Source organism: Drosophila navojoa, chromosome 4 (assembly GCF_054131105.1).
Source record: "Drosophila navojoa isolate 15081-1374.11 chromosome 4, UAZ_NAV_1.0, whole genome shotgun sequence".
NCBI lineage: Eukaryota > Metazoa > Arthropoda > Insecta > Diptera > Drosophilidae > Drosophila > Drosophila navojoa.
The window spans coordinates 22,848,521-22,872,020 of NC_142892.1; the positions used below are offsets into that span (position 1 = coordinate 22,848,521).

At 41.3% G+C, this 23,500-nt stretch overlaps 1 long non-coding RNA gene across 1 annotated transcript; it reads right to left on the reverse strand.

The window, feature by feature from the left end:
- Positions 1 to 14,155: 14,155 nt before the first annotated feature.
- LOC149091517 (uncharacterized) lies at positions 14,156 to 22,264 on the reverse strand. Its single transcript, XR_016196712.1, has 2 exons — positions 22,176 to 22,264; positions 14,156 to 14,449 (listed from the first exon to the last, which is right to left on the reverse strand). It is a non-coding gene; the product is annotated as an uncharacterized LOC149091517 (long non-coding RNA).
- Positions 22,265 to 23,500: the final 1,236 nt, after the last annotated feature.

Below are 23,500 nucleotides of genomic sequence, written 5' to 3' on the forward strand. Positions count from 1 at the left end.
GCCGCTTGCAATAACCACCCCTGTAACTCACACTGGCCACTGCCCCTTGCGCCCCGCACCTTGCCCTCCGCACCAACAAACCCCTTGCCCGAGGGCAGCCTGCTGGCGTAATGCAAGCTGTTGTTGTTGCTGTTGCTGTGCTGCTGTTGTTGTTGTCGTGTTTCTTTCTGCGGCTTCTGCAATACTTTTATGTTTTTTGTGTATTGCACTTTTGACGCCATTTTGAAAATGTAATTGTGTGCATTTTAGCAAGTGATTGCCATAGGCAGCTACAAACAAACTACAACAACAACAGCAACAACAAACTCTGTTTACTTCAAGGGTCACATGTGTGCTGTAGCTCGATTATTTAATTAGCCATCGTGCTAGCCTGGCTGCCAGCTAGCCATATTCATATGGCAACAGAGCTCGATTTAGCTACCAAATTAGTTGCTTTTAGCAGTCTTTTGGGCCGATCATTAATCTCGTTAGGCTTGCAGCTAACGCTTAATCTAGTTTCGCTATATTTGGCCATCGAATGTTTGTTGCTAAACGTTCAGCAAACACTTTAGGGGCGGCAGCGAGGGGGTGTGGTCAGCCACGCTTAAATAGTTTTCGTATTCAGCTGAACAGCCGGCAATTAAAATAAACTAATATCGCATGATAAATGTACAGTAATCTGACGCATTACCAAATCGAAATGAACAGCAGCAACAACAACAGCAACATCAATAACAAATCAACACATACATATTTCTATTTTAATTAAATTAATTAATTCCAATCCAAATCGGCGCGCATTTTGCTCATTTTGCTGCCCATTAAAATGTCATTAAAAGCGACAATCGGTTTTCACTTTGACGTTCATTTGTTTCGGCCAAATATATATAAATGTCTTTCTGTATATAAAATACATATACTAAATGTTTTCAAATGTTTCAATTGTTGTCATTAGAAAACCCATTAGCAAAATATGAAAATAAAACAAAAACACATATTTTTTTTTTTTCGAATTTAATGGAAATAGCATTATTAATTCTATTTACTTTTCAAGTGAAATTAGTTATGAAATAGCCTTACAATTTCATTATTTGTTAGTACTTTTTCGTTTTATTATTCTTTCTATTTTTTTTATACATAAACTACTTTTCATCTCGTTTTTGGCTTTTTTCTAGCATAAGAGCACAAAATATATAAGAGAGTAATAAAAAATATTATATTATTTTATATTTCATTTTTAATCTCATTATTATATTCCTTTTTAATTCAACTATTTAAAAGTACAATTTAATTTGAATAATTTTTAGTTACTCAAATTTTTTGTTATTTGTTATTATATTCGTAATACAGTTATTGTAGTTGAGTTATTCAATTAGTCGATAATTTAATTAAGTTTTTATTAATATATAAAGTATTTTATTAATGACTTATTAAGAAGGAATTAAGCTTTTATTAATATCTTACGTTTATTTTTTTTTATTTCTCACAAATGAAATAATTATGATTATATATACATTGTACGACTCATAATTATGAAGCATAAATTTCATAATAAAACGTTTTTCAAACCGATTACTAATTTTGATAAAATCATATTATTAAAATAATAATTTAATTTAATAATACAAAGCATCACGTTTCAAAGAACAAATTTCAATTTAATTAAAATACAAAACATATAAGCAAAAACGAATTTCAATTCAAATTTGTTTTCTGTTCTGTTTCTGTATTAATTAACCAAAAATACATAAAATAAATTTATCTTCAATATATGTTCAATTTTTGTTCTCTGTGTTCCATATTTTTTGTTTATTGATTAAAGTTTCTATATTTTATTAAATTATTATCATAATTGACCAAATGGGCAGATGGCAATTTGGCATTTTTATAAAACCTCAATTGTGACAATATTGGCTTTTAAATATTGTATTCATAAAACAATTATTTATTTTCCTTACCATTTAAATTGTCTTTTTGCCATAATAGTTGAGTGTTATTTGTATATCTCAATTAATTTTACTTTTGCGTCAATTTACGCACTTTAAGTTAGGAATTTGTGCATACATCGCACACATACGCACATACACTCACACTCACATATCACTGTGTTGAAGCACCGTTTAGCCAGGTTTGTTTATGGACAGGCTTGCAAACCCTTTCGCGAACTCTTTTTGGGGTTTCTCTGTTCGACGCGAGCGACGTTGGCAAACTGTTCGAGTCGAAAGTTGTTGCCGCCGTCGCGGAAAAACGCATCAATTTTTGACCGGCACTTGAGAAGAGAAGACAAAGGCAAAAGCTGCGTGCCCATTATTGTTGCTGTTGTTGTTTGTGCCACGCTCAAAAACCTCGTTCGATTTTGGGCACACACACTAAAGGGTTGAGTGCGTAAGCCAGGGGTTGGGGTTCGGTTGCTGGTGCTGCTGCTGGGACTGGGGTTGAGAGGGTGTTGGGCACAAACAAAAACAAACGGCGCACGCACTTAAAACAACTCAGCCACTGACTGTAACTGTGAACTGTGGCATTAGCCGCTGACGCTTTTCCAGCATTGCCTAGCGATGCATACATATGTGGCGGTCTAGAGAGTGTCTCACGCTCTCTGTGGAACGTGTGGTCAGCGCGAAAGTGTCAACGTTTAAGGGTTAGCCGAAGGGTTGAGATCTGCGCTGTTTGCTTGGGGTGGGTTTCCATGCCGTGGCTCACAGCTCACTCCGCCTCACTCAAACAACGGGCAACATTCACTCACTCACTGACTCACTCCACTCAGAGCGCACAGCCAGAGCGCAGGGGCAAACATTTGACTCGTTGGCGATGTCTTGCGATGTTTTCGTCTGTTGGCTCGCTGTCAGCTGCTGCTGTGCTGCTCGCACGCGTGTGTCGTGCGCTCCGCCTACTTTTCGCATGCTATCTCGCTTTGAGTGAGTTTCGTGCAGTTGAGTGGGATCGCACGGAGGGGTTCGCCTGTGATTTGGCTGCGTTGTTTTTTACTATGTTTCGCTTCTATGGGCCTGCCCAACTGTTCCCAGGTCCTTAGAAAACATCGCACTGAGACCCGACTAAGGCAAAACTTTGATTTTTGGGTGCGTGCACAGGCTAGAGCAGTCAGTGCCTTGAGTGTATTTTGCAGCTTCGCTTATACGAGTGTGAGCAATAAGACTTTAATAGCTGCAAATTAATTTCTAATGCTTATTGAGCCAAGCATTTATCTTTATTATGGCCAAGTGACATTTTAGTGTCGCCTCGCTATGAAGCCGACGGCTGACAGCCTCCGCGCTCCGCACCCCCGCCCAGCTCCATTGAAAAAACTGCTCGTAATTGCTGCAACAAATTAACATAATTGATGCGCAGCCCAGACACAAGTCGAGATTACTGTTACTGCCCGTCCCATCCCTCCCAGCACAGGCCACTATGGAAAGCAGACAAAGGCGCAGCAGGTGGCTGTCCGATGGCAGAAGTTGGGGCCAAAGCAAATCCAGCGGCAGTGGCTCTCCCATCGATTTCCATTTCCATTTCCAATTTCCCTTTTCTCATTTGCCAATTCATTTGAAGCCCTGTCGGAGCTGCCATTCTATATTTGTTTTGCCAAATCCAATAAACATTGAAAGTCGCATGCTGGCCATTGCCATTACAACAAAGAGCGAACGCCTCGAATTTGCAACCTCATGTTGCATATTAATTGATTTTCGTGCTCAGCGACGTTTTTGCAACTAGTCGCCTGTCGCGTCCACAAGGGGAATATGGCAGCAGAAATTAGACACTGATTGAAGCGCTCTGCTTGCCCTGCGCTGATAAATTACCACTCCTGTGTAGCGCCATCTAGAGGCAACCGTGTGCAGCTCGCCATGTCCTGGCAGCGGTATACTTTCGAAATGCCATTTGAATCGCGTTAGGAAAAGGTGCGAAACTTCTCTATCTGTGTGACAGTGGTTCAAAAATAAAAACAGTTTGGCAAATTGAAAAAAATTCATAAAAATTCGTATTTAAGTATTTTATTTACTTTTACTTCTCGACTTTATCTTTATCGACTCTACATTTTAAATTCAATTCTTAAAAATGAATTCTGAATTTTTAAGACATTGCAAGAGTATATTAATTTGTTTTTATTTCTCATTTTGATCGTTATTTATGAATTTACAGCTGTATAAAATAATTGATAGAAATTCTTAAACAAACACAAGGAAATTAACCCCAAACTAAATTAAATTAAACTAAACACTTAACACTAATAAGTCTTCGTCTATATGCGAATATGTTGATTCCCAACACTTGGTTGTACATTTTTTCGATATTCGGGATAGTCCAATATCTACCAATTCAGTATTGGCTCGACAATGTTGATCATATTAAAATTAAACTTTAAATGGTTTCCAGGTTTGCTTTTATTGATTGCGGATTGTTCTAATGAGAATCAAAGTAGATATAGACTGTTTAGCCTTTAATGACAGATTATTCGATTCGCCATTAAATGAAGCGGACTGGGAAATGTGATGGAAGTCTTCTGCAGAAAAGCTTGTTTATTATGCATTTTATTAAAATATTTTGCTTCCTTAACATAAGGTATATATCACTCAGCATCGCTTGCAGGTGGTAGAAATATGGAATGTATTGAACATATTTTGATTAAGTAAAATTCTAATGCGAAATGTGGAATTTTGTATAAAAATATTTCGTTTTTTATTTAATTGGAAGTAAGTATGAAAATTTGATTATACTCGCTCAAGGTCTCAAAAGTTCTATTCAAACAAGTATGAAGACTCTAGTCGAGACTGCTCGACTAGGAGATACCTTGAACCCTCCAAGCTGATATTCCTATCATTCTGCACTTTTTTTATGCACGCATACATACATACACATGCATCCAACTGAGAAGTAAGCAGCGTCTGCGCTTGGGCTGCGCTGCAGTGTGGGCATTACTATGAGAATTTGCTTGGTGAATAACTTCTTTTGTAAACACACGATCTTAATGAAATTTTCAAGGCGTAATTATATGGTCAAAATGTGTGTACATTCTAAAGCACAAGTCTCTAGTACTTGAAATACGTTTTTTGCGAATTGGGCGAAGGGGGCGTGGTATCCAAAATATTACAAAATGTTTGTATTCATCATATGTATGTATATACACAGTAAATCTGAAATCTCCACGTCTAATAGTACTCCGATGAGGCTCAAAAATCAAAATTTTTCGATAATTCTCGATAAAAAAGTTATCGGATGAGTTATCGAAAAAAAGCAAACTCGTACTGCGTATGGTATACACGAGTATGCACACAAAATTTCTGCTCTCTAGCTCTTATATCTTCTGAGATCTCGGCGTTCATACGGACAGACGGACGGACGGACGGACGGACAGACGGACAGAGCTATATCGACTCAGCTCGTCGTGCTGATCAAGAATATATATACTTTATGGGGTCTGCGATGATTCCTTCTGCCTGTTACATACTTTTACACAAAAACATTATACCCTGATTTCCCATTTTCAATGGGTTCAGGGTATAAAAATAAGAAACCTGAATGATTTTGCTGAGCCCTTTGAAGGTATGGAAATATTCATATGGTGAGCTGAGCTGATCTTAAAAAGAGATGAACTGCTGGAGGAAAGGTAGAAAATATGTATCGTCACAGAGGACGGCAATCATCTAAGGCATTTCGTCTTATTAATAATAGTAAGACAGACACAAAAAACAATATACAAATTATAAAATTATTTTGATACAAACATTTCGAATCTAATTTGGTTCCTTCAAAAGGATCGGTTTACAGTAACATTTGCATCCACTGTAGAGGATCATAGCTTGCTACCCTTTCGAACGTCCTGGCTCGTGCTACCCTGTGCATATTCATAACTTAACGCATCACTGCCACAAGACTCATCAAAATCGAACGGCTCATTTGTGGCTGGCATCTAACGGATGGAACCCGTTGGCTTACTTTACCGTTAATCAAGTTGATACGCACTGCAAATCCGCATTGCCGGCCAAATGAACCGTTATCAATTATGTAACGGGTGCGTGAACGCACGCATCCTTCGATCTCACATCCTTCCCAAGTGCAATTAAGCGCCGCAATGCAAATGCCAGCAGATAAAAAGCATGCGATAGGACTCCTTCGAACAGGCAGTAGGGTCGCGTCGCCTCGCCTCGCATCGGGTCGAAGGCGAAGGGGTTGAATGGGCCTTATTCAGTTGCCCACAATCTAAGGGTTAAGTGCGAGCCCTTAAGAAGCAGCACAAGGTGAATGAACTGCAAAAGAATCCTACATCAATCAGCCGCAGGAGGGAAGAATGTTCCAGGAACTTTAAAAGGACTTAGGGGAAATACATTTAATATTATTTTGTTAATAATTAAAAATAGCCAATATTTAGTCTTTCTTGAATATCGAACTCCAATTCAATAATTTTGATTGTTTCCACTTAATTTATTAAGATGGCTAATGATAACTGAGAATGAATTGGGAAAGATAATGAAAGCTTAAGATTCATTTGTCTTTATGAATTATTATTATACATTTTATATATTGATATAAGTTGAAGAGGCCGTAAAGATACATTCAGCAGGGTATTTTGTGAAGCGAATCGGAAGAAGATTTCTCAGATGGGCGGTCTCCCATTCATAAACTTTTCAACCCCCACTAATAAAGGTCATGATATGCACGCTGTAGGAAGTCTGCTGACGATGGAACTATACCTGGACAGGCATCTTTTTTAAGTTGTCTAATGAATCAACTTAATCTTCAGTGGGTCAAGGTAGCACTACTGCTCCCTCTCTTTTTATACCCTGAACCCATTGAAAATGGGAAATCAGGGTATAATGTTTTTGTGTAAAAGTATGTAACAGGCAGAAGGAATCATCGCAGACCCCACAAAGTATATATATTCTTGATCAGCACGATGAGCTGAATCGATATAACCCTGTCCGTCTGTCCGTCCGTCCGTCCGTCCGTCTGTCCGTATGAACGCCGAGATCTCAGAAGATATAAGAGCTAGAGAGCTGAAATTTTTTGTGCATACTCGTGTATACCATACGCAGTACGAGTTTGCTTTATTTTTTCGATAACTCATCCGATAACTTTTTTATCGAGAATAATCAAAAAATTGATTTTGTTTTTTGAGCCTCATTGGAATACTATTAGACATTGAGACTTCAGATTTACTGTGTATATATATATGATGAATACAAACATTTTGTAATCAACAGATTTTGGATACCATGCCCCCTTCGCCCCCAATTTGTAAAAAACGTATTTCAAGTACTAGAGACTTGTGCTTTGGAATGTACACACATTTTGACCATATAATTACGCCCTGAAAATTTCATTAAGATCGTGTGTTTACAAAAGAAGTTATTCACCAAGTAAATTCTCATACTATTGTCCACACTGCAGCGCAGCCCAAGCGCAGTCGCTGCTTACTGCGCAGTTAGCAGAGAGCGGACGCGTGAGGGTGGATGCATGTAAATGCATGTGTGCGTGCATAAAAGAAGTGCAGAATAATAAGAATATCAGTATGGAGGGTTCAGGGTATCTCCTAGTCGAGCAGTCTCGACTAGAGTCTTCTTACTTGTTTATATTAAAAGATATACTTACATATCAATGTCAAAATAATAATTGTCATTAAGAATGTAAAACGAGAACAACCAAATTTGAGTAAATAAATTCCGATACCTTTTATATTCCAGCTCAAACTGCGCAGTAAGCAGAGTTCACGTGTATGTATGTGTGTACGAGTGTTGTTTGCTATGTATATAATGGGTATGTATGTATATACAAACAGAGAATGATTCGATGAGACGTCCAAGTGTACTTCCACGTACATATATATATATATATATATATATATATATATATATATATATATATGCGTATGGTATACACGAGTATGCACACAAAATTTCAGCTCTCTAACTCTTATATCTTCTGAGACAGGGCTATATCGACTCAGCTCGTCGTGCTGATCAAGAATATATATACTTTATGGGGTCTGCGATGATTCCTTCTGCCTGTTACATACTTTTACACAAAAACATTATACCCTGATTTCCCATTTTCAATGGGTTCAGGGTATAGAAATAAGAAACCTGAATGATTTTGCTGAGCCCTTTGAAGGTATGGAAATATTCATATGGTATATATATATATATATATATATATATATATATATATATATATATATATATATATATATATATATATATATATATATATGGTTTTATTACACATATAAATTGATACTTTTAAAAATTAGAAATTAACAATTGTTCATATTTACAATGAAAACGTAAATTTTTAAGTTATTTATATTGTTCACTTCATTTCGTTTTGCTGGTCGACAGCCCTCCAAGAGCACGGTATTAAGTTCCTACGACTATTGCAATTTGCACGTAGGAACTCTATACCTCGCTGATGGTATATAGACTTCGTTATCTTTATAATCTCTGTTTCACTTGGCCACATGTCTACTTACCCAACCGGCGAGGCAAAGCATCGCTCGCTTCCGCCCACTCGCTGTTTGAGTTGTCAATTTTAAGCTGCAATTAAAGCCATAAACGGATTATAGACTTTTTTTCCCCAGATATTGGCTCCAGCTTTGACTTCAGTGTTCGCCAATGTCGTCTGACTGTCTGGGCACTCGAAAAAATTTGTAATAATAATAATAATAGCACGATAAACAAAGATACAGTAGCTTACATACATATAGATACACATATGTACGTGTGTATATTTGAGTGTATGTTTTTGGGTCTGGTCTTAAAATTTTATGCTTGCACATTAGCCTTAAGCTAAAAGAGTGCGAAAAGAGAGAGAATGAGAGGGATGATAGAAAGAAAGAGAATGAGAGAGTTACACACTCGTGCCTTATGCACATTAGCCATAAATGCGGATACATTATTTTTAAGCTGATGCAGAATTAGAAGGGGAGGAAAAAACTTAAGAGCTTTAGACCATTATAAATTTTGTTCGCGCATTCGCAAACTGGTTGTATGCAAAGCCCTTAGCAAATTGCCAACTCGAATGGCCGTCAACACGTTAAATTAAAGCAATTGCAAGTGCTTTGATTTCTAACCTTGAATTATCTCAATAATTTTCCACCCGCTCGACAAAGAGGCTGGCGGACGGACGGACTGACTGACAGTGTGAGAGACAGTTACTGACTTATAGATCAAGTCACACCCGCCCAAGCCGGCCCTCGCTAATTACCCGCTGCAACACAAAAAACTAATCAACTTGATTGATTTATCTGACACTGCAGCACAAGTTGACATTTTGAAAAGGCAACAGTAACGCCCACAGCAGCAACAACAGCAACGACGAAATCACTTGGCTGCACACGAAATTATCATTTCAATTATATGCAAAATAAATGCATTTGATTGCCAAGTTACTTCGGCGACAACACTGCGTTAGATACATTCGTTCGTTCGTTCGCCGTTCGAGTGTTAGCCACACAGCCAGCTAGATTTGCATTTGGTTTGCTGCTGCCGCCGTTGGGACTGCTGCTGGCTTTTTGGCTTTGGCAAATGTTTCTCTTGTCTAGGAGTGAGTCAATTGTGGTCGGTCGCTTGCTGTGCCTTGGCTAGATATTTGCAATATGTTTTCAGCACTGGCTGCCAATTGCTGACATTTGTGTGACATGTCACGAGAGGCAGCAAATGCTTCTGCATTCTGCATTCTGGATTCTGCACTCTGCATCCTGAGCTGCAGCTGCTCACTGCAGCGTCTGATAATGGCGCCATAACTTGTGGCCGGTAGCCAACTGCGCGCTCAGTACATAAACTGGCGGTCAGTGCGCTGATTAGCATCAGGCAGACGGCAGTGCTCAGTCCTCAGTCCTCGGCCATTGAGAGACGGTCTTTGATTGACAGTTTGCGCATACAAAGCGCCATGCAAAAGGCAAACAAACGAAATTCGCACATAAATCCACTCAATGCACGCTGCGATACAACTGCAAGATATGTGAGAGGAGCTTTCGACAACAATGAATGCCTGACTTACCGGCTGAATGTCTGACCAACTGCCAATCCTGAGCTCTTATCGCTGACCGTTAAGTGTTGACGTTTCGGCTGCCTAATGGGCAACCTGATCAGCTGGCTGCTTTATGAGCAGTTTGTCGCATTTGTGCTTATTGTAACGGTGACAGCAGGATTCTGGCTGAGCCGTTCGACTTTCAGAAAACTCAATTTCGCATGTGAAGCTCTAGCTGACAGCCCGACCTATTTCACTTTGACGGACTAAGCGACAGACAGTCGACGAACAGTCAGACAGCTAGCCAGCAAGACGGATCTTTCACTTAGAAAGAATTAATTAAAATGCCAAATTGCAGACACAGCGGAAAGTCCGAAGGCGCGGCGAGCGGGCTTTAAGCGCTGAAAAAATTAATTAAGTTGGCTAAATGAAAACGTATCAAAAGTTTGTTATGCTGCCTGTTGCACAGCCACGCCCAGCGAGCAGCAAATGTGCAACGCCCCTTGATGGCGAAACGTGCCTCGAAATTTTGATGGAGTTTTCGTTTTGATCTTTGGTTTGGGTTTCGGCGTCGGCCGCCCGCTAGAAAAGAAGAGAGAAATATTTCATGTTTACATTATTTAATTGCAGTTGTATTTTGCTTTTCTTTTCGTTACCTGTCGGCCATTACCCGTGCTTATGTGGAAAGAGTCGCATTAGCGACGTGCGTAAAAAGCTGTTACACGATTCGATCAAAATCATCAGCATTTAGAAAGGCTGCTCTCTGCCATACAAAGTGTGCTTGATTCGCACTCGACCCGGCGCCAGACATTTGCCAAGCGTGGCATATCGTAAAACTCGAGGCCCGACTATGACGAGTGGGCAGCTCACCTGCTGCGCTCGGTTACCTGAATGTATACCAGGTGCTTTCTGTGTAAACGTGTGGTTTTATGCTATGGCAAATTGCCGTTGACAGCGCGCGCAGTCAACTTGTGAGATACGACTGCTCTGCCCTCTACTTGCAGTCCAATCTGCATCTGAAACATTTCTTGGTGGCTGAGCTCAGTGTTGGCATAGCGCCTAGCCCCTGCTAGCCAATTAAACAGCACGTCGATCCTAGGTTCCGATTCTTGAGATACATTTGTAGCTTATACATTTTCTCGGTACCTCGTATGAAATGACAATAGCTATTGTATCTAATAGATACATCTGTATCTGTATCTGTATCTGAATCTGAATCTGAATCTGTATCTGTATCTGTATCTGTATCTGTATCTGTATCTGTATCTGTATCTGTATCTGTATCTGTATCTGTATCTGTATCTGTATCTGTATCTGTATCTGTATCTTATCTGTATCTGTATCTGTATCTGTATCTGTATCTGTATCTGTATCTGTATCTGTATCTGTATCTGTATCTGTATCTGTATCTGTATCTGTATCTGTATCTGTATCTGTATCTGTATCTGTATCTGTATCTGTATCTGTATCTGTATCTGTATCTGTATCTGTATCTGTATCTGTATCTGTATCTGTATCTGTATCTGTATCTGTATCTGTATCTGTATCTGTATCTGTATCTGTATCTGTATCTGTATCTGTATCTGTATCTGTATCTGTATCTGTATCTGTATCTGTATCTGTATCTGTATCTGTATCTGTATCTGTATCTGTATCTGTATCTGTATCTGTATCTGTATCTGTATCTGTATCTGTATCTGTATCTGTATCTGTATCTGTATCTGTATCTGTATCTGTATCTGTATCTGTATCTGTATCTGTATCTGTATCTGTATCTGTATCTGTATCTGTATCTGTATCTGTATCTGTATCTGTATCTGTATCTGTATCTGTATGTGTATCTTTCTAGGATTTCGTGTCGCACATCTCATTTCATTATGTGGTCATTATTTGTTATTATTATTATGTTCAATTTTATTGCTTTATAAGCGCATTTTAATTTCTGCCTTTCGCCGGCCAGCACAACAAATTTATGTAGCTCACAGTTGGCGTTCAACACTGTCACAGCATGGCTATTGCTATGGCTATGGCGACGGCTACGGCGTCATCTTGTGTCTCGTAAAAAATGCATAGCACATACGATGATGATCAACGGTCTGCCAACTGTCGGACGTGAATGACTGCGACTGCGTCTGAAAGCGACGAGAAGGCTGTCCGTTTTCCATGTGCCATGTCCGTTGTCAACAAAGTCTGTCGGCTGCCCGTTGTCCGCCGGCGATTGCTGCTGCTGCCGGCCGTTGCTAGTCACGTCAAATGTCTTTTGTAAAAGGCAACCAAATTACGAGCCCACATAAACAGATACACACGCACACTCACGCGATGCATGTTAGCTGCAATGATACTAACTGAAAGTAAGACTTCAAAAACCATCAGATAATTCAACAGAACAAGCGAGAAGCTCTTGCAATAGTAGCAAGAGCATGACGCAAGAGATTGATGAGCGGACTTCAACCCGATTTTCATTTGGGTATTAATTGCATTCAGCTTTGTAGAAGGACAAGTGTTGTCGAAGAAATGATCCGTTATCCTAGGCTTCAAAGGAAACAGGAAACCGCCTAAAGCTTGCCTTAATTCTCATGGATATTAAGAAATATCCCTTAGTAAACTTGAAGCTCAGAGAGGCTAACAATGCACATCTAAAGAGATAATAAAGATAACAAAAAATGCATACGATTCTCCCAGTAAGAAAAGTCTCTATCTCATATTTTTTATTTTCCTGTTTCAGCCAGTGTCATTGGGATTCACAATTTGTGAGTATAATTTGTTGAATAGAATGGATTGATCTGCAGGCTTGGCGCATTCGCGTGTAGTGTGTATTATCAAGTCAAAGATTTGTAATTTTTTCTTCTTCCTCTTTTCCTTCTCTTGCTTTTTTCTCTTTTGCGACCGACAATTTGGCGCGGCGATCGTTTGATGCTGATTGATTGCGTCTGTAACTAATCTGTACATTTATTGAGCTATCTGCTTGGCATTTATAATTCGAACGGAGCTAAAGCGCGAGCCGTCGCGTACCAAAAGTTGACCAATTAAAAGCAAACGGTTTTTGTAACGCAATTAAACGGCATTTAACGGCAACGACGATGGCCAAATGCTGTGCATGCAAAATCGCTTCCTCATTGGCAGGCAACGCACATTAAAATTCCAGCGGACCAACATAAATTTTCGCACTGATTTCTTTGGCTGCTGCTGCGGTGGGTAGAGGGTAGATCTGTGTAGGTAAGCGTGTGTTTGTGTGACCAGTTCCAGAACATGTTGTGCCAGCATTTGGACATTGAACATGGCCACGCAGCAAGCAACTTATCAATCGTGCCACCGCATTCAGATACTGATGCAGATGCCGATGCTGATGTCGATGCTAAATTCGATGGTGATGCAGATGCAGATGCAGATACAGGTACCGTGCGGACCCTCCCAACAGGTTACAAGCAGTCAGCTACAAGTTTGCTATTAATTTGCCCACGCTTTCCTCGCATCCCTCCCCCTGCGTCGAGCTGCTTGCTTTTCAGCAGCTGCCTTGTTGAGTTGTCAGCTGGCAGCGGCAGCGGCAGCGGCTACGAATGAAACTTTGACTGCGGCTGGCGTCTTGGCGCGTGGTTATTAATGAAGTCAATCAGCAATTTTGACAGAAATTTATCTATAAGCGTCGGCATTCTGCCAGGCAACATGTTGCACAGTCACACACACACACGCACACGCGCATACACACTCAGACAGAGACACTCGGCTACAAGTTGCTAATTTTGCGCGGCGTTGAAACATGTTTACAGGCAACTTAGCAACCTGGATAGCTGAGCCAACCTGGCAAGCTGGCTAACTGACAGCCTGGCACTCAGTTCCGAACCCAGCGCTTTTATTTATTTAATTTTATTTTATGTTAATTTAAAACCTGTTTAATTACCAAGTGTCTTTCGTGCTACCCTTTCGCATGCTTCAATAAATACTGTACTCGAGCATTGGCTGCCACTGAGTGCGCTACAGAGTCCGATTCCAGATGGCTTAGTCTATTTCGAATGACTGAATATTTTAATTGCCATATAAGAGCTGTTCTCTCACTTATCGAATTGGCTATTTGATCTTTTAATATATCGTTTGCATAGGTATTATTTTACTTACAGCTGATTGGCGCTGGCAGCTCGGCCGGACCTGGAACCTTGGCTATCATAATTGCGGCAGTTATCCAGTTAGCTAAGAACTAAAATAACTATTTTTCTTATGCCCATTTGCAAAACATCGTGATTATCTGGCCATCAGCTAACAGTACATTTAATTGTCGTCATTTGTTTGGTGTGCAAAAGATTTTCGTTTTTGTTTTTGCCTTGCGTCCGGCTGTCCAGCGCGTCTCACCCCATCGCAGACTCTGCCTAATGGCCTTAATCAATTTACGTTTGATGTTGGCCAAATTAATATATAGAAACTAGTTTGACGCTCTGACACCAGGAAAAAGCTGTCCGCTCGCGTCATCGAGGCACTGCCAACTGGACGAGCGACTTGCCATGTTGTCTGAGCCAATTAGCTGCAAAAAGGAAATAAATATTGTGTATTATTAAATTATTGATTAATTGTTCAGCTGAAATTTGTGCGAAGATAATGTAGTAGTAGATAATGTAGTAGAGTTCATTGATTGTCATTTCACACTGAATTCAAAATATATAACAATAATAATAATGATAATAATAATAAAAAAAAATAATAATAATAATATTAATACTAATAATAATAAAATATAAAATCAGTTTACAATAATTTTTGTTTTCATATTTACAATGTTTCCTGCTTTGCTTTGCTCCTTTTATTCGACTGCTATTTCTCAGTATTTTAACGTTTTATTTTCCAGCGATTTTCCTTTTATTTTCCCTCAACAGCTCTTGCCATTGCCTGCCGCATTTTAATTTCACTTTTCGCAGCAAATTTTTCTATTGCTTTCCCTCGCGCTTTCCTTTTATTTTACTCAACCTCGACGACGTCGACGCAGCCGGCAAACTTTTTAATGTCGCGCGGCTGCTGCAGCTAATTTAGCCGGCGTGGCGGGTGGCTCGACGTAGGGGCTGTGGCAGCCACAGGGGCGCGGGTCACGAGGCATGGGTGGGCGTGTGCCTTGACTTGGCGCACAGACTGTGCCAGGCAGTATCTTGCTGACTCGCCGCTGTGGCAAGCCAAGTCAAGTCTGCTCCTTCGTCCTTGGCGCGCTGTTCGTTCATTTTCTTGCAATGAAATTAAAAACGGCAAGGAGTCGTTGCACAAGCACACACACAGAGAAACCGAGAGAGATACTGAGAGAGCGAGATAGTGATAGAGAGAGAAGCAATGACACCAAGCATTGGGCTGCCTGCACTCTCAACTTTGCCGGCCCACAGGACTAAATGAAAATGAGTAAAGTTTGCGTTTTTCACACCCACAAGCAAGAGCAGGAGCTGGAGCAGGAGCAGGAGCAAGCGAAGAGAAGGCCAGCCGGCAGTCGGGAGAGCAGCTCTTCTTGATTATGCACTTTCTCGCCGCCTACGTCAGCATCGTCATTATCATCATCATTATCATTTGGCTCGTTTGCTTATTAACCCAGTTTCAGTGTTTCGGCTGCTGCTGTTGCCACACAGCTGCGGGCCATGCCTTGCTCTGTCTCCTTCGCACACTCTTTGGCTCTCGCTCTTGCTGACTCCCTCTGCCGCTCATTTATGCGGGCTGTGGTGTTTATTTTTTGTGTCCTTGTTTTAATTTAAATTTTTGTCTGGTCTACGGTTCGTTCGTTTTTTTTTTTTTTTTGCCTTCGTCTGGTTTTCCTGCTGGCAATTTGGTGACGTCGTCGATGGCTTTTTCTCTTCCTTGTTCTCTCCCCGTTTTCCCCGCTACTGCTGCTGCTGCTGCTGCTGGTTGCCGTGGTTTATGTCGTCATCAGTTGCCTGCTTGCCTGCCATTGTTTCTAGGTCAAGAACTTTACCGGCTTTGCGACTTTTTCTGTGGCGGAGATTCCGACTGATGGTGGCATTGAAATTCCGTCATTTGCGTGACTGACAATTAGATGTGGCGGTAGGAGTGGGCGTGATCCGAACAATAGCCCAAAGGCGTGAGTCAATTAGCATGTGCGATTCGAAGAGCGAGCGAAGCATGTATTTAGTTGACTCAACGAGGCGTATACTTAATATTTTAGTTTTAATTACCGTGCACTCGACTAGGATTCGCACTTTATTCATGCATCTAATATAAAATCATTTGTCCAGCTAGATACAGACAGACAGACAGAACGACGGACGGACAGAGGGCAGAGGGACAGAATTGATGGACTGGCTGCAGTGGTCGCTTTTGGCAACTGTCATGCAAATGGCAGCACGCACTATAGTCATCAATTTGGCAGAGTTCGTTGCGATGCTGGCTGGCTGGCAAATCCCCGAAAAACCCAACCAAATTGTACAAAAAACTTGGGTAAAAAATGAAAACCTCCCACTTAAAGCTTAAGCAGAGACTTTGACATCGTGTGTTTGAGTTTGAGTTTGAAATATTCGCAATTGCGAATCCCGACGTATTTGTCACAGGATACACGCACAGATAGACACACATACATTGTGGTATATGTACATGTATATATAGGAGTGTATACTAGTATTTAGATTGTAGACTCCGCCGAGGAAGACATTATTATGATGGAATCCCATTTGTTACAAGGCAAATGGCAAAGCGAAAATAGCTGCCAGTGCCAATGACAGCCGAGACTTGATGGGACTGACGGAGCTGCTGGCGCTGCTGGCGTTGCTGGGGCTGCTTGGGTGGGAGGATTCTTATAAATGGAGAGAGATGAGCTCCCAAGTTGCGATGCGCGCAGAGTAAATTATGCTAATGTCTAAATAATGCATATTCGATGATGTGGGAGCGTCGATTCAGCATGCGCAAGCTATATACAAGAAAGAGTCTTGCGTATACGCAAACACATACAAGATAGATATACATCTATATAGAGCTAGCATTGGCAGTTGTTCATTTTTTCGATTTGCAGTGCGTGGATATTAATGGCTGGACAGTAGCCGCAAAGAGCTGTATAAATCACATTTATGTTCGGCTTCAAGTGCCGCAACTAATGATGGAAATAAATTCACGGCGCTCGCATTCGCGGGCGACAGTAGCTGACTTTCAGCTGCCAGCTGCCAACTGGCAACTGGAAGCTGGCAAGTGGCAACTGCCAGGAGCAGGAGCCAAAAAGAAAGAATAAAGAACACTGAATGGTTTGCAACTCGTGGCAATGGACATGGGAATGGCGCTTGGGTCGGGAGGTCAGGCGAGACTGTCGAGACTTGGCTGCTTTTGACGCCGGGCCAATATGCAGTAAATCTGCCAAAATGTGCCTCTAGATTTGGCATCAACAGCAGAAGCAGGAGCAGCAGCAGGAGTAGTAGCAAAGGATCTTGTTGTGCCTGCACGAACTCCGTCTGCCTTCCTGCTCGCCTCTGATTGCTGCTTGGCCGCGCTCTTTGAAATGGGTTACATATTTTATGCTTAATATTTTACATTTTATTTCGCTGATTCGCGAATGCAGAGCTGAGAGTGAAGGAGAACCCAAAGGCAGAGGCAGAGACTGTGCCTTTATGGCGTCCAGAGAAATGGAAACTTTCTGCTGTAGTTCCTTTGCTCACTAGGAAATTGAAAATTTGCTCAACAGCAACTGATTGTTGTGTTTAGTTTCAAAATGAAACGCAAAGCGTGCAGATAAAAGCCAATTACAGCCGAGACTCTTCGCCCAAAGAGTTCTGCGGCTGCCGCAGCGGCGAACATCAAAGAATGCAATTTAAAAGTTGCCAAATGCTCAGCTACACAGATTATAAATATATTTTATGACGGCGGGTCCTTAAAGCAGTCAAATATCTTTCGATTTGATGTGGACTGACTTTACTTCACGCACTCGCAAAATGTGAAATGTTCCTCCCGAACCTCAAAATAAAATCGATAACAATTTTTCGCAAACACAATTTGCTTATCAAGCTCTGGCGCTGCAACCCTCGGCCGTCAACCCTACAGAAAAAAAACCCTGAAGCGGGGTTGGGCTGGGCTGGGCTGGGCTGGTCTGGCTTGGATTGGTTCGTGGAGTGCTCGTTCGCTGGCTGCCTTTCAATAAAGCGCAAAACACAATTTGAAGCTAATTTGCATATTTGAGAGCAGTGCGAAACACGCACAGAGTCGAGTGCAAAACTAATAAAAATTTGTTCGTAGGTGACAGTAAAGCTGTGGCCCAGGGTGTCCTCTGACAGTCGAACAGGCTGACTGACGATAGCAAAAATTTATGCAAATTTTTGCGATCGAACACATGCGAGAGCGCACAAAACTCGATCGAACTGAGGAGAGTAGCGTGCAGCATGCAAAAAAGGATACCCTGTTAATTTGCATAATCGGCAGGACGACGGATTGCGCAGCCTGTTTCCAGTCTGCCTTGTTAAAGGATTTGCGAAAATAAAATTTTACTTTCTACCGTTCTCTCTAATAAGCAAATTGATTGCATTGTTGACTTTCTGTGTGTGTGTGTCTGTGCGTGGCTGTGTATGTGTGTGTGTGTGTGTGTGTGTGTGTGTGTACCTATATTTGAGTAAACAGCCTTTCGCCTTTGAGTAGCCTGACAGCAACTGACAGCAGCAGTCAGACAGTTGGCAAGAAAACCGAAGTGAAAATATTTGAAAATTGGTTTTGGCGGCGCACCTGACAAAGGAAAACAGCAACGAAATCTATGCAAATACAAACGCAGCAGATAGCAACCGAGAGATGCAGATAGCCGAATATCGAATGCTCTCCGTGCTGGATGTCGGAGCATAGACAGCCGAGCAGTCATAACTGCTGTTTGACTTTTGCAAGGACAGGCAGGCATAGAGATGGAGAGAGTGTGAGGGAGAGTAAGAGGGGGAGGGAGAGACGAGAGGAACTCGTGTATGCATAGATATAAATTCAATTCACTTCAAGATGCGCGACAGCCCAAAGAAGATACGGAATCCTGCACAGGATGCGGGCGTGTGGCAAGTGGAGTATTTGGCAATCCTGTCAGGCATTTTCTACATTCTGATATGTAGTCGTATTTTTCGTTTGCCTGCTAAAAAGGATTACGCTAACACAAAGCAGTCGCGCAGACAGAGATGGCAAAGGAGCTGGGACAGACCCAGATAGAGACAGCCACAGCCAGAGACAGACAGAGTGATAGAGCGATTCAGCGATAGAGAGGGAGTGGCAAGTATATAGAATATTTGGATTTTTGCACATGCCAATATGAAATGCAGACCCATCCAACCACCCAGCCACCCAGCTCAAACGAACCACTCTCGGATTTTCATGTGTGCTCCACGCTTTTGTCGCAGTTTTCCTCTTTTTATATTTTGTTGCCGTCGTTGTCGTCGTCGATTTTTGCTTTGTTCGCCAACGCAATCACCCCCGCCATGTGTGTGTGTGTATCTATAGACATGTGTGTCTTCGAGTGTGCGTGTGCGTATGTGCTTGTGTGGTTGCTGTTTGTATTTGTACAGCAACCATCAAACATTTGCTTATGTCTCTTCTACAAGAAAAACGTTAAATTGTGAGCGTGTGCGTGCGTGCGTGTGTGTGTATCTGTTTATCTGCGTGTGTGTGCGGGTGTAAGCAACAAATTTGCGAAAGCCAGAAGAAAATGGTCGATAGGGGGAGTTTGTGGGCGGCAATTCCGCCTTTAGTTAGCGGGTTGAAACGTTTTAGATTGAACTATGGCTGCCATAAATGGCTCTGCATCGCATATCTAAAACGGCTTAAGTGCAGATTGATGGCAATACACAAAGAGGGAATCAGGGAATACCAGAGAAACGAGAAAAACAGGGTAGATGTATTTCACAAATATGGATCAGACTATATTGATTTTCCTTATATTTGCAGAATAAATACAAAATTAATTGTATGTATTCATATATTGATTGCATTTTATTATATTTTAATATCAAGCTAAGGTACTGATTAAAAAAAAAATTTGTTTGATTACATTTTAGCTGAATTGTATTTAGATTTCAAACTTGTAATTAAAGAAGAACTAGGTATATGTTATTTGCCGTTGATAATCTATTATAGTCACGTTCCTCTCATATTCATATTATATTCATATATTCGAGTGAAAAATACAATATATGAAGATAAACTGAAAAATGTTAGAATATATGAACATTTATGTACGGCAAACTTCACTTTACTACGAATTTTCAAAGATAAATATTTTTTCCTGCGTAGCTCCCAAGCACAATGTACTTCCCTTTTTACGAGCTATATTTACCATTATAAATCCCCCTATCCTTATGGACTTGTTGGCAAACTGTGCGTCTATGCTCAGCTACTAAGTCCATAATTGCCAGCGGATACGTGTAGTACCTCACTCAACTGCTCGAAAGTCTGAATCGATAATTGACAGCAGAGTCGCTCGGAGAACACGATTTGCAAATAACGCACTTGAATTTGCATAGGGTTTGCCAAAAATGCGAAACAATTTATGCAAATTAGCTGCAACTCTTTGCAATTAAATCGCAAACCCAACTCAAAGCCAGCAGCTGCACAACGAGCCGAGAGCCATATATGCACATATATTAATCAGACTCCTATTCCACTCAGGTAGACAGAAAGCTCATTTGCATAAGAATAGCTCACGAAAAAAAATAGAAGAAAAAAATGAGAGTGTATAGAAAGTGAAAGGGGTAGTTAGACAGCCAGGGGTAAGCCGTGACCCAGCCGTGGCTCATTAGCATAAAATTAAACAAATCACGGCCAGTAGAGAAAATAAAAACTACATAATAGAATGCGAAAAATGTCCAGGCTGAAACGAGAAATTCTGACGCTCTCTGGCAGCCGGCTTTGCCTCTGCGCGCATCCTTGTTGCCGCTGCCAGCGCCAGGTTCAACGAACTGTCTCACTAACCCAAATTAAAATTATGTTAATGAACGCCGAGCGAGGCTGGGCAGAGCGAGCGAGGCCGGCAGCCAAATCACGGCCAAGGACGACGGCAGCGTTATCGCATTTTTTTTTCGTTTGCCCTCTGTGCTTTTCGTGCTGCCTAATGAGCGCGCGTCGTCGTCCTTCGCTTCGCTTTGCGTTGTGGTCCTGGCTGCTCCTGTTACAGACGGCGCTCATTAATTTTGCCGTCGCGTATTCTCATGAATTTGCTTTGCTTCCATTTCCGCAACAAATTTCTCCTCTTGTTTAATTTTCGTGTTTCATTTTTCATTCTGTACCGCGCTCATTTGGTGACGTCACAGCTCATCACACGAGAGAGAGCTCTCATTCTATCTGTCTCTCTTGTGCTTTGTTCTGCCATCTCATTCAGAGGCTTGGCCTCTGCTGCTGCCACTGACTCTGGCTCTGCCTGTGCCTCTGCTGGGAGCACCGAGCGCTGGCTTCACATAATTAAGATTTTAATTTATGCAATTATTTTACCGGCTGCGAGAGTCCTTTTTGCTCTCGTTCGCCCGCTCAAATGTAGGCCAAAATGCTTCAACATGTTTTGCTTTTTTGTTGTGTTCCTCAGTTTTTTTTTCGAAAGTGTTCGATGTGAAGTTATTTCGCTGTGTTCCTTCGATGGGTGCGGTTGAGTTTCGCTTAAACTCTTAACTAACTGAATATTAAAATTTCTCATATAATGAACTCATAATGTAACTTAATTAAAAAGCTTGAGTTGCGTGAAGTTTGTGAAAGTGATATAAGCTCATTTATCAATTTTAAAAAGAAATTTGTGTAAAGAATCGAGTCTAATATGGACCTAAAAGCAGTTCAGAGCTTCAAAAATAGAATGCACTTTTTAATGAAAGGTTTTTTATAAAGCAGATAATTATTTATACTAAATAAGCATTTTGAAAAATTTCAATTTGATCTGATTTATCGTGTTAGTGGAAAATAATAATATTAATTGCATAATTAAACAAATTTTGTTGTTGTACTCTTTCATATTTTTTAAATTAATAAATGTTTGCATTTATTTTATTTTCTTCAAGATATATAAAATATCAAAATTTCGTTTAAGTTTTGTAGAAAAATAGGTCTTTTATTTTATAAAATCACTAAGTTGAAAGTTTTATAAACTTTTTAAGCTCTTGATACCGAAATGTGCACAAACATCGAAAAATTGCTTATCAAGCTGATTTGAAAATAATTTATGTATTAAAAATAATAAATATCAACAGAATTTAAATAATTTATTGACTAGTACAGAAAAACTGTAATTGACAGCTTGGATTAATGTTTATTCACTTTGTTCTTTCACCACAAAATACACTTACCTGATAAAGAAGTAAGTGTTTAATAACAAACATGATCGCAACTAGATTCATTTCAAACCAGAAAGGTTTCTAAAATTTGAAAATTATTTGTTTAATTGTAATTGTACTTTTTTCTATTTCCTAAACTGTTTATGCTGTAAAGGCTCACAGGTGAATCACAGTTTTGGTTTCTTGACATTAATGTACTATTAAGGATAGCAGCAGTAACTTTCTTAAGAACGCACACAACCGAACCGATACGCGTCGCATTAAGAAATGATTGCGAATTCGACTCCAAAAACCACTTTGGCGCTCAGTTCAGTTGAGTTCAGTTGGCGTCTCGTCGCGTTTCGCTTTCTTATCGCACACACACGGATTGGAATTGGAGTAATCGCGTAAGAAGCAGGCGTTCATGGAGCAGACGCCGTCGTCGGCAGCGACGTCGCCGCCACAGAAGAGATTCGAACCAATTCACATCGCAGACACAAAGCCGCCAAACTTCAAGCGAATGTCTTCAAGTGTTCCGTAACTGAATTCGCTTCGAGACCAAGTCTCAATCGCTGCCTGAGCCGGACCAAGCCAGGACAGGATAGGACGCACCAGCCGGGCGCAAGGCCCAACTAATACTGCCCACAGCAATGCTGCTTGCCATTTGTTTTCAGCGTGGACGACGACGACGACGTCGTTGCCGCTGGAAGCAGCCAAGCAGTCGAGCTGCCACCCCCGAGTGGCCGTCAAGTGCTGCGCTGCCGGCAGCGACGGCCATGAAGTTTGAGTTTGAGTTTTGCGCAGGCGCACTTGCCGCCTCTGCGCGCTCTCTGGCCGAGTGGCAGCAACCCCCTCAGGTGGGCATTTCTCCTGCGCGATGCTAAGCAAAAAACTGCAGCACGCTTCCAGGCTTTGAAGCCACAACCGTCTCCATGGAAAGCGCAGTGCGTGGTATGTGTGTGGTGCGTGATGCGTGGTGCGTGCTGCGTGGTGCGTTGGATGCGCTACCCCTCCGACAGAAATCCACCACGGTTTTGGAACCAAGCTGGCGACCATTCGTTGCCACAGTCGCTGTTGTTGCCGCTTCTGCTGTGGAGCTGAAGCTGAAGTTGCGCAGCCGACGCAGCTATAAGGAGCAGTCAGGCCCATCAATAGTTAGAAGAGCTGGCGCCTTATCAGGCAGCTGCCAGGCCACGCATTTTGTCATTTTTTGGTTTTGCGCACGCAACAAAGGCAAACAGAGGCGCCACGGCGAGGCCGAAATAGGGCACGGGTGCGGGCATGGGTACGGGTATGGTAGTGGGTGTGAGGGTACGGTACGAGGCGTAGGATACGGGATGAGGCGGCGCTAAACTGAG